The 17,377-nt window shown below is 38.8% G+C and overlaps 1 long non-coding RNA gene across 9 annotated transcripts in view; it reads left to right on the top strand.

Annotated features, from left to right (window-relative positions):
• The window catches only part of LOC107311182, a 269,152-nt gene that overhangs the window by 99,179 nt on the left and 152,596 nt on the right, over positions 1-17,377 (top strand). For 8 of the 9 annotated variants that reach the window (XR_004306536.1, XR_004306534.1, XR_004306538.1 and 5 more), the window contains one exon: positions 5,315-5,415. The exons of the other annotated variant lie outside the window; for it this stretch is intronic. This is a non-coding gene — a long non-coding RNA (uncharacterized LOC107311182). The remainder of the gene's footprint in view (positions 1-5,314; positions 5,416-17,377) is intronic. 9 annotated transcript variants of the gene reach the window in all.

The following is a 17,377-nucleotide window of genomic DNA, read 5'->3' as shown; positions in this document are numbered from 1 at the left end:
ATTACCAGTAACACTCTTGTAAACAGGAGGAATTAGCAGTAGCCTCAACTAAGTATCAGCTCTTCTCTGTAGTCTCACAGATAGATGGTGCTTCACAATGTCTTCTTTTAAGTGAAAGTTCTGAAAGAAGTTTCTCTTTATCCTTCCAGCATAGGAAACCTCTTTTATTCCCTACGTCAAGACCTCATTAGCAGCCACTTGTAATGCAAAATGGCAGACTACAAATTGCAGCTGGTGGGATATCCAGTTAGCCAGATGTATTAGTACTTTTCTGAAAGTAATGTTGCTTTTTTGATTACGCTGGCCCACAATGTCAGAGGCAGATACTGGCGGTACAGTAGTAGAAGCTGAACCTTCCCACCAACATTCCATTGCACTTTGCTGCCACGTGACTGAGGGCAGCAGGGGGGCAGTCAGACATAATGACATCTGACATGGAAGTGCATGAAGCAAAGGTGTGTCACTGAATTCCTTGATGTGGAATAAATGGCACCCGCTGACATTCATGACTCTTGCTGAGTATTTATGGAGACCAAACGATGGATGTGAGAACAGCAAAGTGATGGTTGGTGCATTTCAGCAGTGGCAACAGTGACATTGGGTCACCTTCAGATTTTTATGAGCACAGCATTCAGATTCTTGCTCATCTGTGGTGCAAATGCATGGCTAATGGTGGTGACTGTGTTGACTATACTTGCTCAATCAAATAGTATTATTATGCACTTTGTAATAGTTGTGGTTTCTGTGGGGGAAAAAAAAAAAGGAGGCATTACTTTCAGAGCAGCCTACATATTATGAGAATTAAGTTTTTGCATGTAACAGTGTGCTCTGGGTTTCATCCCTCACTGTCTGTATTAGTCAGTTACATACTTTTCTATAAGAAGTGGAATAATTCTTCTAGTGGGAGGTGTCCCTGCCTAAAGCAACCTCATCTGATCTGTTATTGAATTATTTAAATAGTATGTTACATATATTTTAAGTACTTGGACATGGATGCTGTCAGTGGATGATACACAGAATAAAATTAAATAACCCTATGAAAACAGGAACGCATATAATATTTTTGATGTTGATAAAAACATCAGCCAGGAGAAGGGACAGTGTTGATAAATAGTGTCAATAGCTAGGTTTAATCATAATCATTGTCAAGATAAAAGAGATGCACTGGTTCCAAATAACTTTGCTATTGGCTGCACTGACTAAGAAATGAGATTCTTGACTATTTCAGGCATTGGAACAAACTTATATATGCACTAAAAGCTGAACATGAACTCTTTCTGTTTACTGGGTAATTGTGTACTTCATGCTTCAAGAAATACCCAGCCTTTGTCTCTGGATGCTTTTTCTTTCCTGCATTGCAAACCAACATCTGTACTTCCACACTTAGTTCAGGATAATTTTTCCAACAATTGTCGTCCAAACAAAAGCTACCTGTCATAGGTTGATAAGCACTGGAACAGGCTGCCCAGGGAGGTGGTGAAGTCTCCTTCTCTGGAGATATTCAAGACCCGACTGGACACCTACCTATGTGACGTGGTGTAGGGAACCTGCTTTGGTGGGGGGTTGGACTCGATGATCTCTAGAGGTCCCTTCCAACCCCTACAATTCTGTGATTCTGTGATATTGACCTAACTACATTATACTTTAGCTCCTGCCTTCAGTTTAAATTCCTGCTGAGCCATCTTAGCAGTTTAGCTGAAGTTGCTTGTTGCTTGTAATACACCTTTGAAGAGCAGCATTACTGACTTGCAAGAAGAGAAATTTTATTCTGAAACTAGGATATGTTACTTTTATGTGTATTTTGGAAAATTAAAGGGAAATAAGTAGCCTTCTATTCCCTTTCCTCTCCCTGCAAAGAAATGAAGCCATTTTGGAGATGGATATTTTAGTTGTGTGGCATGGATGGGATTATTTAATAAGTATTTGTTCTTTTTCTTTCATTACATGAGGCTGTGCTTTTCTTGGATCATGCAGATTCTTGTAAAAATGTAACAAGCTACTATTCTGAATGTAACGAATAAGAAACAGATGGATCTCTTTAAAGAATAGTCTATCAGTAATATTAATGAGAACTCACATTTAGGGACCAGGCACCTCCCTTTCCTTATGCCAGACTTCTTAGAGACTCTTCTAGCAATGACTTGCACATGGTGAAGGAGAAAATGGAGATCTTGGTCACCTCAAAATGAAGTACAGCATTTTTTTTGGTCATTTCAAGAAGTATTTTTAATGTGCTATACTTTTGGCTATTATATGCGAGTTTTTTTGGGGGGTGGACTGATTTAAAAAGTCTCGATCCTGTTGTCAGTATCTCCTTCATGCCGCAACCTAACTGTCATAACTCCTTTTCCTCAGTGGAGTTCCTTTGACTGACATGTGAACTCTTCCCAGTTAATACAAAGTTCATGTGACTTCTGAGTTAATTAAAATCCAGTCTGATATAATGTATAGTAGAGATTACTCATTAGATACAACTTAGGTGTGTTAAATTCATGTTTTGTGATATATTCTTGCCTTAGTTGAAGTGGCCTTACATTGTTCAGTTCCCTTGCCTGGTAACGCTCTTCTCAATAAAGAAAGGTTAGTGGTATGAATGAATGGCTACTAGGTGGGTGACCATCCTCTACTTCTTCATGAACCTTGGCTCATATCACGTTCTGTCTACTCACAAAACCTGACGTACCTGCTTGCTGAAAGTGAGCCAGCAAACACAGCTTCAGAAATGGCTGGAATATGCCCTTTTGAACGTATTAAATCACATTAATATGCTTGGTGTGCCAGGCCTTGGGCAAGCATCAGAGATACTCTGGGATTCTTGACTGCTTCCAAGGGTGGTATAGCAGAACACATGATCTGCACAAAAGGTGCTCTTCAGAATAATCAAATAATAAGGCTGAGATGTTCCTTTACTGAGCGTATTTTCTTTTACTTGGAGTATTTCCAAAGTGGGATGGGTGGGATGTACAGTACTTGTTTGTAGATGGAATGATAACTTAATCTAGATAAAGCACATACATACTGTTATTTTAATAAAAGAAAGTAGGCTTATGTTTAAAAAGGAAATATAATATGATAAACATCCTTTTTGTACTGCCTAGTTATTTTTCTAAACTTTTGTCAAGTTTGAGGTATTTGCCTTCCAAAATAGAGTTTTTGCAAGAGTCTGCATGTTTTATAATACCTTTTCCAGTATCTATTGAGTGAGCCAAAGATCTGTGGTCAAGTGGGCATCTCAGTTATGGCTCTTTATTGAGCATCTAATGCATTAGGCTTTAAATCACACAGACCTTTCTCTTCCAGAGCACAGCTCTTGAGCCTTCAGTTTTAAACTTCATCCAAGCTCCAATGAAAACTCCACAAAATTAATCCAGTCTTACTTTAGTGATGTCCCCAGCTCTTGGATGTCCATGCTATTTTGGTTTAATCAAAGTATTAAGAGCATGAAGAAGAAATTTATTTCTATTTTTAGTATTATTTTGATTGTAAAGCAACCTGGTAATGCGTGGAAAGAACCTATGTTTTCAAATTTTAGCTCTTTTTCTCTTAGAGCATGAAGTCACATTAGGATGTCATATTCAGATTTTTCTGACTGTCCTGACTTTCAGTAACTAAAAATTTGATATTTGCAGTCATATTCTGTAGATGTTATTAGCATTTCTCTCAAATTGTGTAAAATTACTTGCAGTAAATGTGGTAGAGAACAGTGTGGACATGGATATTTGTACCACTATCCACAAAAATATGCCAGAATACTAGTCTTAGGTGCACACATTCAGAGGTCAACTCTCATCCACGCATCTGGTTTATTGTAGTTGTCTAGTGTTAAAATGAAATGCCTTTGCATCTTTTCTGATCTGTTGCAGGACTTTCTTAGAGAAGAAGAGTTTAGATTATGGAGTGAGAAATGGTGTGGAAATGTCATATTGTCTTCAATAAGGACATTCAGGGTGAATCATACAATCATTAAGGGTTAAAAAGACCTTTAAGATCATCTAGTCCAACTGTCCACTTGCCAACAGTGTTCCCACTAAACCCTGTTCCTTAGTACCACATCTACATGTTTCTAGAACACCTCCAGGAATGGTGACTTCACCACCTCCTCGGATTCATTCCAGTTCTTGACTACTCTTTCTGAGTTTCCTAATATACAACCTGAACTTCCACTGGTGCAACTTGATAATGGCAACTTGGCTATTCTCTCTTGTCTTTTCACTAGTTACCCAAGAGAAGAGGTGAACCCCCACCTCACCACAACCTCATTTCAGGTAGCTGTAGAGGGTAATAGGATCTCCTCTAAGCCTCCTCTTCTCCAGACTAAACAATCTCAGCTCCCTCAGCCATTCCTTCTAGGACTTGTGGTCCAGTCCCCTCATCAACTTCACTGCCTTTCTCTGGACATGCTCCAGGGCCTCACTGTCTTGTAGAAAGGGACCCAAAACTCAACATGGTGCTTAAGACCAGAGCTGAGTACAGAGAGATATATCACCTCCTTGTTCCTGTGGATAAGACTGCTATATTTCAGATATGAACCAGGATGCCGCTGGCCTTCTTGGCCACCTGGGCACACTAATGGCTCATGTTCAGCTGAGAATTGGCCAACACGCCCAGATCTTTTTCCTCCACACAATCTTCCAGCCAATCTGCCCCAAGTCTGGGTTTGTTTTGGCCAAAGTACAGGACCCAACACTTGGTCTTGTTGAACTTCATCACTTTTGTCTCAGCTCAGTGATCCAGCTTGTCCTTCTGTAGGACCTTCCTCCCCCCAGGCAAATTGACCCTTCCTGCCAACTTGGTGTTATCTGCAAACTTAGTAGTAGTATAAGCCAGCTTCCATTTAGAAATCTGCCTTAGATACATTCACAATAGATTGTCTGTTGTGGTAGATGAGAATTGCTTCAGAAGCTGAGATCCTTCTTGGTGCAATGGTTGAGGTTTCAGAATATGTATAGTTTATTTTTGTCTTAAATTAGAACAGAGAATCAAAAGTTTTGCAGAAAAATGGGAAAATGTTTTTTTTTTTTTTAATTTTTTTTTTTTATACTATCAGATCAAATATATGAAAAGTTCTCTCTTTCCAGAGAAGAAATGCTGGATATTTGATGATGACAATATTAATGACCTTTGAAAATGCATTATAAATCTAGGGTAATGTCAACATTGGTCTTAGTGGTGGATAAGTTTGTTTAAATAGCATTTATAGCAGCTTAATCGTGAAACGCAATCTTTTGGATGTTTGGAAATGTCTTATTACTTTATTATGCTTAGAGCTTATAGTTATTATACTTAGAGCTGACCTGTTACTCTTACCCTGTAGCTGGGACTGAAAAGTTGATCTTGATTGGAAGGAAGAAAGTCTGGCAAAATGGAGCATCACTGATATTTTATTTCCAGTGAAGAGGCACCATTGATGTTCAGGTAGATATTCAAAGCATTAGACCTTTTATATAAAAATGGTGCCAACGTGTTTTATTGTCAAATGTATTCAAAAGAACTCTCTTTTAGTATCTCTGAACAATACTAGCACTTCTTTCTTTTCTTTTTTTTCTTTTTTTTTTTTTTTTCCCAAAGAACAATGTTGGCCACACTTATCCATGGGATAGTCATTAGTAGTTTGATTAGCATTGTTTTATAATATGGTTTTCCAGCCAAAGTCTAACAGCCTTTCCCTCAATCACCCTCTGTGAAAAATATGCTAAAACTCTGTAAGGAACAATGAAGTTTTACAATCATCTAGTGAGTACACATTTGTTCTTCAGCCATGTCTGTAGAATAAGGGGAAATCTGTAAAGTGATGAGCTTCAAACTTAGTCTTGTCAAGGTCTGCAGAAGATGAAGAAGATGTAGCTTTCTGCCAATGCTGGATAAAAGCACTGGTCATGAATTAATATATTCTGAATATTTAGTCAAGCTGGGTGCAGGTGAATAAAACAAATGAGGCTATAAAACAAATTAATATAGTAAAGTTTTCTTCTGTGCTTCAAGGCTGGAATAATTATAATGAATGCTGAATGATACCCTACATGGATATCTGTACTAAATTTACTCTGTATATTCTGTGGTGATAAGCACTTTTCTTGTGGCCTTGACAGTAGGGTTGTCACTCAGTTACAAAAGCTAGCAGTTCCTGACTTCTGACAATTTACGGACATGATCTGATATAATATCAAGGACTGGAGCATGCTGAGAAGTATGGATAGCTGTAAAAGATAGTTTCACAGAGTATCTCCAAAACAGTGATGTGTGAAGGCCAGTGGTGGCCTAACTTGTTTTCCATATCTGTTCCAGGGGAACTAAAACTATACATATCTACATTCTGTCTGCTGTAGCCCAGTGAGATTTTCTTTAACAACAGACTGTTTTCCTCCATCAGACTGTGGGCCATTGCAAAATAGTTCTACTCCTATATGATTCAGTGATAGGAAATAGGATATAATGCATGATGTCTAAGATTCAGTAACCTGTTTGTAGTTACAGAAACCTGCATAGAGGCTGTCCTTGTGCAGATCACAGAAATGAGCGGAATACATCTTTCTCCTCTGTGACCTTGCCTACTGTTTTTCTTTTTATCCTTGGTGCAGATGCAACCTGTAGGTTTATGGTGGAATGTGCATTTTGCAGGCACAGCTGGTAGTTGTGACACTTCCTACAGCACTGGATTTTTATCATTCATTACAGAAAATGTCTGATCTTTACTAAAGATTGAGAATGCCTAGCCCAAACTTTTCTATGATTCTCAGAATGACAGATGTCAAAGATCACCTATGTGATCTCAAAAAGCTGCTGTTTTGACATTCTCTGTCACACCCCTGGGAAACCTCCTACAAACATCTCTGGCACCATTTCCTGCCTTTAATCTTTAGTCTAGCTTATGGCTTTGCCATGGTGGATGCCTTAGAATGATATGGACACACTAGAAAAATTCCAGTGAGGGTCTACCAAGATGATTAAGACAGGAGAACTGAGAGTTGAGACTGCTCATCCTGGACAAGGGGATCATACCAATATGTGCAAATGCCTGCAGAGAGAGTGCACAGAGGACAGAGTCAGCTCTTTTCAGTGGTGCTTAGTGCCAGTACAAGAAGCAGTGGACACAAGATGGAACACGAGGTGTTCTGTCTAAACATTGGTTTTTTACTGTATAACTGTGCCCTGGAACAGGGAGCCCAGAGAGGCAGTGGAGTCTTCTCTTTGTGGATCTTCAAAGCCCATCTGGACATGGTTGTGGGCAAGCAGCCCTAGAACCAAGTGACTTACAGATGTCCTGGCAAATCTCAACCATTTTGTGATTCTCTGACTTGTTTCAACTGGTGAAGAATACAGTTGTCCTAGCATAGTTCAGAAATTGAAGTCCCAACACTCTACTCATATTTCCCCTCACAAATATTTTTAAGACTTGGGAAGATGTCCAGCCAAGAAAAAATAAATAAATAATTAAAAAAATCTGTTTGGACAACTTTGGGATAAGAATCGAGACTGGGGCTGTTTTCATGAAACTCACAGTGCCTCAGACTGAGGGCTAAAAGATGGTACTAGAACCTTGTTGTGAGCCAAATGATAGCATTGAATGCTGCCTTCTTAGATACAGTTCTGTAGGTAACCAAGAAGTATTTAGAAGTGTTGCTACAATTAGCTAGTTGTCAGCAGATGAGTGTAGGACATGGAGAAGCAAAGGAGGTTGACAGTGGGCTTTTACCTCTGCACTTTTGTGTTATATTCAGGTAGCACTGCTATGCCATACATGATATCTGGTGTATTGTTTTTCTGACTAAGGCTGAGAAGCTCTCTTCTTCCTGAGGCCACAGAGTCTTGTTTCTGCTGAAATCCTGTGGAGTTGGAAAATGATGTCTGTCTTCTCTGCAGATGAGAAAAGCATGCAACCCCTGATAACTGATCTTGCACTGCTTGCTTCTGTGCCAGAATCTTACTTACGTGTCCTGTGTTGGCAGTCACAGACCATTATTTGAATCAGAAAGCTAGGGTAATAGGCATGAGGTGTCTGTTTTTGTGGTTTAGAACCTGTTTTTTGGCTTGTTGTAATGTTATGAAGTATTAGTAGTCTTTGAATCTGCTGGGCTGAAAATTTCTAACCAGCTAAGATCTGAGAAAGACCGTGCACTACTGAGGCTTCTCTGTGGTAGTGCATTGAACAGAAAGTTTGCTCAGTGTTGTTAAGAGTGGTTGTGGGGTAGGGGTTGTAGGTCACAACTATTTATGGAGCATTGCTAGACTTGAGGAGCTGACAGTGGGCAGGTCACTGCCATGACTAAACACAGAATTAAATGAGTGATATAAACATTCACATCCCTGTAAACACGTCCCTTTTCCTGTTTCTGCCCAGAGAGTTTGCTCTGAGTCATCTAGATTGTAATGAATGCTCTTGTCTGCCTTTGTTTCTGAGCTGCCCTTGATCTCTCTAGAGATACACAGGTTCTGCATATCAGGACCAGTGGCCTCCTCTATGCCCTGGGTCTCTATTCTATTGTCTGAAATTTTTATCAGTCTTTGGATATCTGCCGTGCCACCCTGCTTCCTGCAGGTGTGCATAAATTGAGAGATTTATATGGCCGTGTTCCTGGACTATGCATGACCAAGCTCAAAATAGTTTGAGTATGGTATTGCTTTTGCTTGCTGTCTTGCACATAACCTGTACTTGTGGTTTGGTCTGATAATGGCTCAAGGCCTAGGTGGTATGCATGGCATATACATCACACGAATGATATATGGAGCTGTGCTGCTCTGATCCCAATCCTTGATGAAATGGAAAAGAGGTTTCTCTTGGGCCCCCTCTCTCAGTAGGACTGATCAGATCTCATGGAGCCCAGCTCTACATGCAGCATGATCTACTGCTGGTTGTGTAGTCAGGAGTCAGTCCAGCTAAAATCCTACATACACTAAGGCTCGGTCACACAGATGAAAGCATAAATGTGGCCATAAGTAGGTCAAAGAATAGAAAAGAACAGAAGACTGCTGTGGAAACTGTTGTCTGTTTTGCAGGAGAGTCACACTCTGTAGATAGTTGAAGGTGGTAGCAACAGTATACAGTAAAGATCACAATTTCTTTCTCCTCACAGAATAGAAGGAAAGCGGCCTTGAACTTACAAAGTAAGCAGGACATCCAGAAACAGCATTTTGAAATCTTGCATGACTGAGAGAAGGGAAGGAAGGCCTCCAGCTGGGTGCAAAGGCAATTCAGGACACAGTGAAGTACACAGGTGGCAACACACTTTTGCAGAAGGAATGGATGTTCTGACTTCATCTGAGATTTAGATTGAGTTAAATCAGAACTTCAGAGCCAGTCTTTGGTCTGTTATGGATCAATAACTACTTTTAGGTGGTTTCAACTCAGATTTCTCTCATTCTTTGCAACAGAAAATATAACGTTATCTCTGTGTGAACTTTTCTCCGCACACAATTCATTTCAGCAACACATTAGCTTGTCAGACTGGGCAGATGTAACTGTAGTGGTGTCAAAAAAGGACAGCTTTATTACACTGGCTTAAAATGAGAAGGGATTTTTTATTTTTTTCAGCCTATTAGTACTTTAAGAAAAAAGCTAAAAACGTGTCTTCCTCAAATACAAGCACACCATGTACTTCTTATTAAGGACAATGTGTGTGCTGAGTGTCACATTTCAAACTTCAGCTGTTTTTGCTGTTGCCCTATTCAAAACAAGTATGGTTAGAATTTCATTACAATGGAAGAAGAGTATGTGTATATTTGTTTCCCACTGTTCCATAGCACAAAAGCTGCTGGGAATTTGCTCCCATTTTAGCAAGATGTATTGGTGTTTTGTTTTCTTTCTAATGCATAAAAAAGTTCATCAAAAAAAAGTTCAGCTTCAAAAGAGGAGAAACATGTGAAACCAAAAGGCTAAAGCAAATTATTTTCCATCTTCAACTGGTATTGATGCTATTACTGTGACAGTTGGCTGGAACGTTCAGTTAAGTTTCTGAAAGTACATAAAATTAAAGATATAATTAGTGTATATATTTCTGGAACTTACTTGATGTACTCTGTTCCTTCCTTAGGAAGCTTTGTGGCTTCTGTGTTTCACTGCAGGAATATTCTTTTTGTGGCTGGATATGAGGTTCTTAGGACTCTCATACATTACTCCAACCACATTATGTAGGGTGAAAGGGTTAGTGTACATGTCTAATTTGACAAGATAAATGAAGTGAATGAACCAGTCTTTATTGTTAAGATAGGGAAATGAGGTGAGGGAGACATATGCCAAAGATCAGATAGATTAGGGCTGAGAATTGAGGCCATGTCTTACAATTCCCTTAATGATAAGAGAAAGTATTTCCTTTTGGTTATGGCAAACTAACACAGGTAGTGTTCCATATTAAACCACTGTCTTCTATGGTCTTTTGGATTTTCCTTCTCTCCTACACTGCTTATTGAGAGCAAAGTATATTTTCACCAACAATGATTTTGTAGTGCTTTTGTACTATATGTACAGGAAGCTGAATGAGTGTCTGGGGACCTTTTAACTGGATCTATAAAAAGTCTGTGTCAATAAATTCCTGTCAGATCTATCTTTCAGTACCGTGATTACAGAAGAGGAAAAAGAAAGGCATTGCTCAATGTGACGGTAATATTCCAGCAAGTAATCTTCTCCCATGTGGTCACGTTTCCTCAGATAAGAAAAATTACCGCTTTGGTGTCAGTGGGGATGGGGTCACTGAGTGGGAACAGGAGCGTTCTGTCTGTCTCTCTTTTTTTTTTTTTCTTCACAATGGAGAGTTGTTTTTTGTGTTTTCCTGACTGCATAAACTATGTCCATGGTTACTGGCCAAAGTTTATTTCTGTAGGAAATAGGTAACCATGTTTGTGCAGTGGGGGTATCAGGACACAGAGGATTTGAAAGGAAGGGTCCAGAGGTCATCAGCAGTGGGGATATGATGAGGAAATGCAATGAGATATACCATGTGGATTCTGGCAAGCCCTTCATGGGATGCTTCCTTTCAAGCTCTGGTGAGCAAGAGAGGAGAATAGAAGCTCTTTGATAATGCAGCAGCAGGGTGAAGTACTTTCAGGTCCAGCTCCTCACCTTATATAAAACTGTGCAGCTGATTTATGCCCACAGAGGATTTAGCCTGAAGCTCCAATTTCTTTCTTAGATAAGTTCTGTTTTCCTTATGTGTGCTCAGACTATCAAAAGAAAGATTGTTCAATCTTTTATTTCATCAAAACTTGTTGCTCCTGCCACCCTATTTGTTCATAATATTCCCCTGAAGTATCATTGTAGAGTAATTTTATTTCATAGTTCTCGTAAAAAATTATGTCCAGAACTACAAATGGCTTTGTGAATGCCAAGAGCATTTCTGAATTGTCTTTTCTTGTTAAGTGACCAGTGGAATGCTGACAGGCTATAAATGTAGAATTAATCATGCTAGATAATTTATGCTGTTGCTACAATGTTTGTATCTTGTGTTTCCACATTCGTCTTGCTTCAGGTATAACTTGTGCTATGACCTTGTGTTTCATTACTGCCTAGAGCATCAATTAGACTGTGACTGCTGCTCACATATGTGCGTTTAAAACTGAGTGCTGCAGAAAGCAAGATGTGTTGCTCAGAGCTGACTAGAGACCTTGCCCAAAATCAAGTATGGAAACTCAGGCAGTTGGTTTCTGCTGAGTGCTCTGCAGTCAACATTCTGCCTCAGTTTAGGACCTAAGGTCTTTGCTGCTTTCCAAATGACCAGCTACCTGAACTTAATTTACTCCTGAATACTGTGTAGATCTCACAAGGAGAAAGTGATGGTACTTTCCCAAAAGGGTTGGCAGTCTAAAAATGAGTGGAATGTGAAAGGAATATTTTTATTTCACCTTTGAAGGTAACAATCATATGGATGGAGATACTAAATCACCTACAGAGACCATGCTAAAAATTCAGAATGAGGATTTAAACCAAAATGTCAGGCCAGCATCTTAACAACAGGATCCTCATCTGCCTAAGCATGGAAGCCATTTGTCCAGCTTAGGTCTGGTGATCTGTGATGACTGGCTGAGTTTCTGGCAGAGAAAGTGAAAAAACATCCAGTGAGAACATTTCTATTGCCATATATGCCATGATCTTGTACAACAGGATAGTAAAATTTATATTTGTTAGAAAACTCATAATTACATTTCTCATATCCTTCAGAGCAACTCAAATGTTTTAGGCCTTTGAAGCCTTTATAGAGGTAGGTAGAAAAGTGTGAAATTATGTATTAAAATTTACTGATAATAAAAGATCATTTTTGCATTGGTAGTGTACCCTTCTGAAATTTACATCTGTAGCAGACCATCTTCTTTCATCCTTCACGTATTCTTGGTTCTGGGAAATGGTAACGCAATCTGATACTAGACAGTTTGTGTTGTATAATCAACCTGCTTCTCTTGCAGCAGCAGTAATGCTTCATAGTTGCAGCATGTTCTTACACAGCACAGGAGAGTCACAGCATTCCTGAGGTGCTGCCAGAGGCTGCAGTCAAACAAGGTGAATTTAGGAATAAGTCTTTTTTTGGTTCATGCGGTCCATCTAAGGGAAGCAGACGGATGGCAGATTCTGTGCCACTCAACAGCCTTTATTTGGTTAACTCTCTCAGCTAGGACTAATGTCAGTGGAAGCTCTGTGGCCTGAGTGCCAAAAGTTGATTTGTATTACAGATTATATATTTTCTGCAAAAAAAAAAAATAGTGATGATTTAGTGCTCCACTGGAGTTTTGATAGTTTGTGTTCCAAAGGTCTTGTTTAGGTTAGGAAACAGTGGCTCCTTACTTACTGTCCAGTACAAGAATGGAGCATTAGCTCAGTTCTCTCCAGTATCAGATATATACTTCTACCCTCATCATGAAGTCCTGAATAAAGACATAAACAGTCAATATATTTTCTTCACTTACACTCAAAGCTAGCTGGAGACAACAGGGAGTTAACTGCTTATCAATCAGATTTGGAGGAAAAACACTCCTTTACTGTATAGTGTCCAGATTACAAATCTGCAAAGAAATGAGTCTCTGGAAGTATCTTATCTAGAGGGTGGCAAAGAATACTTAAAACTCTGTTTTTATGCTTTTATTACAATATTAATGTCATTGTAATAGTGGCTGTCAGAGAAAGCATGTGCTTTGGGCATAAATGTAGTTTCATTAATCCTTTGAGCACTAGTTTAGGACTATGCTAAGTAGAAGTCTGTGAGTCCAGAAAGTCATAGAGACTGTCTTCATAAGAGAGTCTTAACTTGCTTCAGGAACACAGAAATACATCAGCTAAAAGCTGTGCATTTATTAGCTACCAGGATGACTTAACGTTTGTATTAGCATCAGTTCTGAAATATATATGTAATTTTTTGTCCACTGTTAACAAGTGATGATACCATGTTAATATCATGAACATGGGCTCCACTGTTTTGGATCATGAATCGTTCTTCCTACAAGCATCTATTTTTTCCCCACCTTAACATTATTATTATTATTTTTTATAGAAAGAGGCAGTATTATGGTTATGTCACCTGGTCTTCAGCAGAGGCCACTTTTATGGCTGCAGGAATGCATATCCCATGTGAAGAGTCTGAGGGAATGGTGCGTGCTCAGCCTGCAACAGAGGCAATGTCATGGGAGGCCAACAGCAACTCCTCAGTGCCTGTAGGAAGGTAGTGAGAACGAGGAGCCAGACCTTATGCATAGTGTGAGGATGAGAGCCAGCAGGCATTTATTGAAAAGAGAGGATCAAACTGTTCAAGGAGAATTTTTTTTCTCTGTAAGGACAGCTAAGCAATGAAACAAGAGCCCAGGGGGAGTTGTGTAGCCTCTGTCATTGGAGGTTTTCAAGACACAGACAGACACAAATTAGAGACTTTCTGAGATCACTTCCAACCGAAATTGTATTCTGATGCTATGACTCTTTACAGTGCAGAACTTTACTGATTTCTTGGGAAAGCCCATAAATTTTGTTGTATTCAAACCATAGAAATGATTTCAGTGTTGATTAAAGAATTCTACCTTGTTTATAACTCTTTTGTAACTTGTGACTTAAAAACCAGATGACAGCTTGGCTTAAAATTCTCAATTCCAGAACTTATAGCAAAACCCAAAACTTCCTATCCATTCTCTGCTTTTCTTGTCTTCCTGTCTTCTCTCCAATAAAAGTCCCCAGACAGAATTAAAAGATATCCTGGTTCCTAGGCAACAAAATATCAACATATATGACAATACTCGCTGATCCAATGCTTGGTTCCATTTCAGCATATGTAGATTATGTGCCCATAAATTATGGGCAGTACTTTTGATTCTTATTCAGAGAAGATTCTGCTACTTAACTGGGGCAAATCTTGTAGAATAAGGGGGAATTGTGTACATATTACACATACATGACATTATTTTTCAAACATTTATTAAACTTGTAGGTTGAAGTTCCTATAAGCTCATTCTGGGGATTAATAGTTATCTTCTTTAATTTTAATTTTTATTTTCTTTTCTGCAAAAATCAAAGAGGAAAATATATTCTTGAAATGCTGTATTATATTGCAGAAATGAACTTCATATGAACTTCAATGGAAGAAGAAATACCATGACATTGTTCCAACATCATATATGTTAGAAATTCTCTGACTTAAATCTGCTAGAAAATCAAGGATGCTTTTTTTTTTTTTTTTTTTTTTTTTTCCTGTAAAGATCTAATATACATGACCCTATTTTTGGTTACCCTGTACAAGTTCAGGTATCTTTTCAAGCTGTGAGTGAAAGAATAAGATTTTGAATTCTTTGGTTTGTTTTTGGCCTTCAGCTACAAGAATAAGATAAGAATAATGTTTACATGGTATTTGAAAAAGAATAGGATTATATCATGCTGTCAGCTTTGCCAGCTTTATTTACCTAACTCTTCAGCTAATACTACTGATATCTCAATTGTGCAATTTATTGGGTAAAATAGGATTTAGGCAAGTGTTGATGGCAGGAATAACTTAAATGCAACTTGTTTATCCCTACACAGTGAAAGAATTTCCTTTTTAACAAAGGCCAATCTTCAGCCTTCTTTTATCATTCTCAGTGATATCTTACTACAGCCGTAGTAATGTACTTATCAGTGAAGCACAAACAAAAGGAATGAATTGATCTCACCTTGCTTTGATTTCTAAAAGCTGCATTTACCAGGAGTGATTGTTTTGGCTAATTCTAAAGTTTGATCGAAGTAATAGGTGTCTTCCCAAAGCTGTTCATCCCATCATAGGAATACTTAGCTGAAAAACATAATGCAGTAATCCACCATTCAGTTAGCTAAGGCTAAGTGAGATGAACCTCACTCTACTAAATAGAGTAAATAGAGTAGAATTTCATCCTCTGCATAAGCAGTCTTTTTTTTTTTTTTTTTTTTTTTTTAATATTGACCTTTCTAGATAATGCTAATGTAAATTGAGATGGTGTTTAGGAAAAATGTGGATGTGCTGCTGAATGAGACCGGTGCCCTGGTAACAGAGGACATTGAGAAAGTGGAGTTACTGAAAGCCTTTTTCTCTTCAGTCTTTACTTCACTGATCAGTAAGGATACAGATACCTGCTGTATAAGAGCTTTTCAGAGAAGGTGTTCTGGCAGACAAGAGCCATGAGCTAGTAGTGTGCTATTGTGGCCAAGAAGGCCAGTGGTATCCTGAGGAGCATTAAACAAATCATGGCCAAGAGGTTGAAGGAGGTAAATCTTTCCCTCTGCTCTGCATTGGTGAAGCCAAATTTGGGATGTGTCCAGTTCTGTGCTCCCAGTTTAAGAAAGACAGAGAACATCTAAAGAGTTCAGCAGAAGTGATGAGGGGCCTGGAACCCTCTCCCTTATTAGGAAAGGCTGAGAGACCTGGAACTATGGAGAACACTGAGGAAAGATCTAAATACTTATAAATATTTAGTGGGTTGGAGTTAAGTAGATAGGTCCAGGCTCTTTTCAGCATTGCATAGTGACAGAACAAGGGGGAATAGGTACAAACTGGAGCATAAGAAGTTCCATACAAACGTGAGGAAAAGGAATTTACTGTGAAGGTGACAGAACACCAGAACGGGCTGCCCAGAGAGCCTGTGGAGTCCCATTCTCTGGAGACATTCAAAACCTGCCTTTTCTGTGTAACCGACCCTTGGGAGCTTGCCTCAGTGGGGGAACTAAAGCAGATGGGACCCTCCACAGGGTCTCTTTCAACCACTATACTTATGTGATTCTGCAATTCTTATATTCAAAAATAGCCTGTGAGTCATTACAGTATATTATGCATTCTAAGAAAACCTCATTCTCCCAGCTATTAAAAATAATAAGATCTTTATTGTCTAAAACTGCAATCATCTGTTGCAATTTCTATGTTATGTGGGAGATTCATTCCTGTTCAACAGCTTTCTGAGCAGTCATTTACTTTACTGTGTTACAAAGTGGGATGCAAGCCAGCAACATGAACAACATAAAATAATGATAGTGGCTACAAACCTATCAGTAGCACACCTTCAGCTCAAATATTTACTCTGTGTAATGCTTTTGGTCCCGTAATACACAAAGAAGTTTTTGTCCAGAGAGTCAATAGAAATAATGGAGAATCAGTCCATATTTTGTTAAGAAAGCATTGAAACTAGCCAGAGCACAAAAATGCCCTAGTGTCGGTCCTGATTATGCAAACATTAACTCAGAACAAAGATTTTGCTTTTATAGCTGTATTTTTTTAACAAGTTCACTGTTTCTCAGAAAGAAAGGAAGATCCCAAATCCAGTTACGGTCCTAAACATGCTTTGGCACTGTTTTCCCTATTGTCTTGGCTGTGTTTTTAAGGTGAACCTGTTAGCCAGGAATTACTGAGCCCAGCAAGGACAAAATGCCATTAAGTTCAGTAGAGCTCTACAGTCAGAATTGCAGCTGCAGTATTAATAGAGCTGATATGTTCTCGAAGATCTGAAAATTACAGTTATAACATGGATTAGTTAGTTATAAAATGATTGAATTAGAAAAGATTAGTTATGAAATCTTGCAGTGCTGACTTGATAAACATGCTGCTTCAGTCACTGTTTCAGACTAGCACAGAGGCAACAATTTTTTCTCCATAAAATCTGAATTCTCAGTTGGAAATGTCTGGGCTTTGCTTATTTGATTGTCAAATGGCTGTAAGACACGAATCACTTGTCCTAAATGAAGCAGACTCATTAATATAATTTTTTTTTTGACATCTCTCAAACCCGTTTTGTGCTTGGGACAAGATGAGGTTCCTTCTTCTATAGGCCTCCATGTCTGATAGATGGAGTAGCAATAGGGTTCCTTGGCACTACATGACTTGTGCTTGACTTGTTTGCAGAACTCCAGTCTCCTCTGTTTTATGTTGCCAGCAGACCATGCTGGCTCTTCAGATGTTTTAAATGGAACAATGCATTATTC

This window comes from Coturnix japonica, chromosome 3 (genome assembly GCF_001577835.2).
Source record: "Coturnix japonica isolate 7356 chromosome 3, Coturnix japonica 2.1, whole genome shotgun sequence".
Taxonomy (NCBI): Eukaryota; Metazoa; Chordata; class Aves; order Galliformes; family Phasianidae; genus Coturnix; species Coturnix japonica.
The sequence above is the reverse complement of the archived record's forward strand: the minus strand, read 5'-3'. Positions and strand labels throughout refer to the sequence as shown.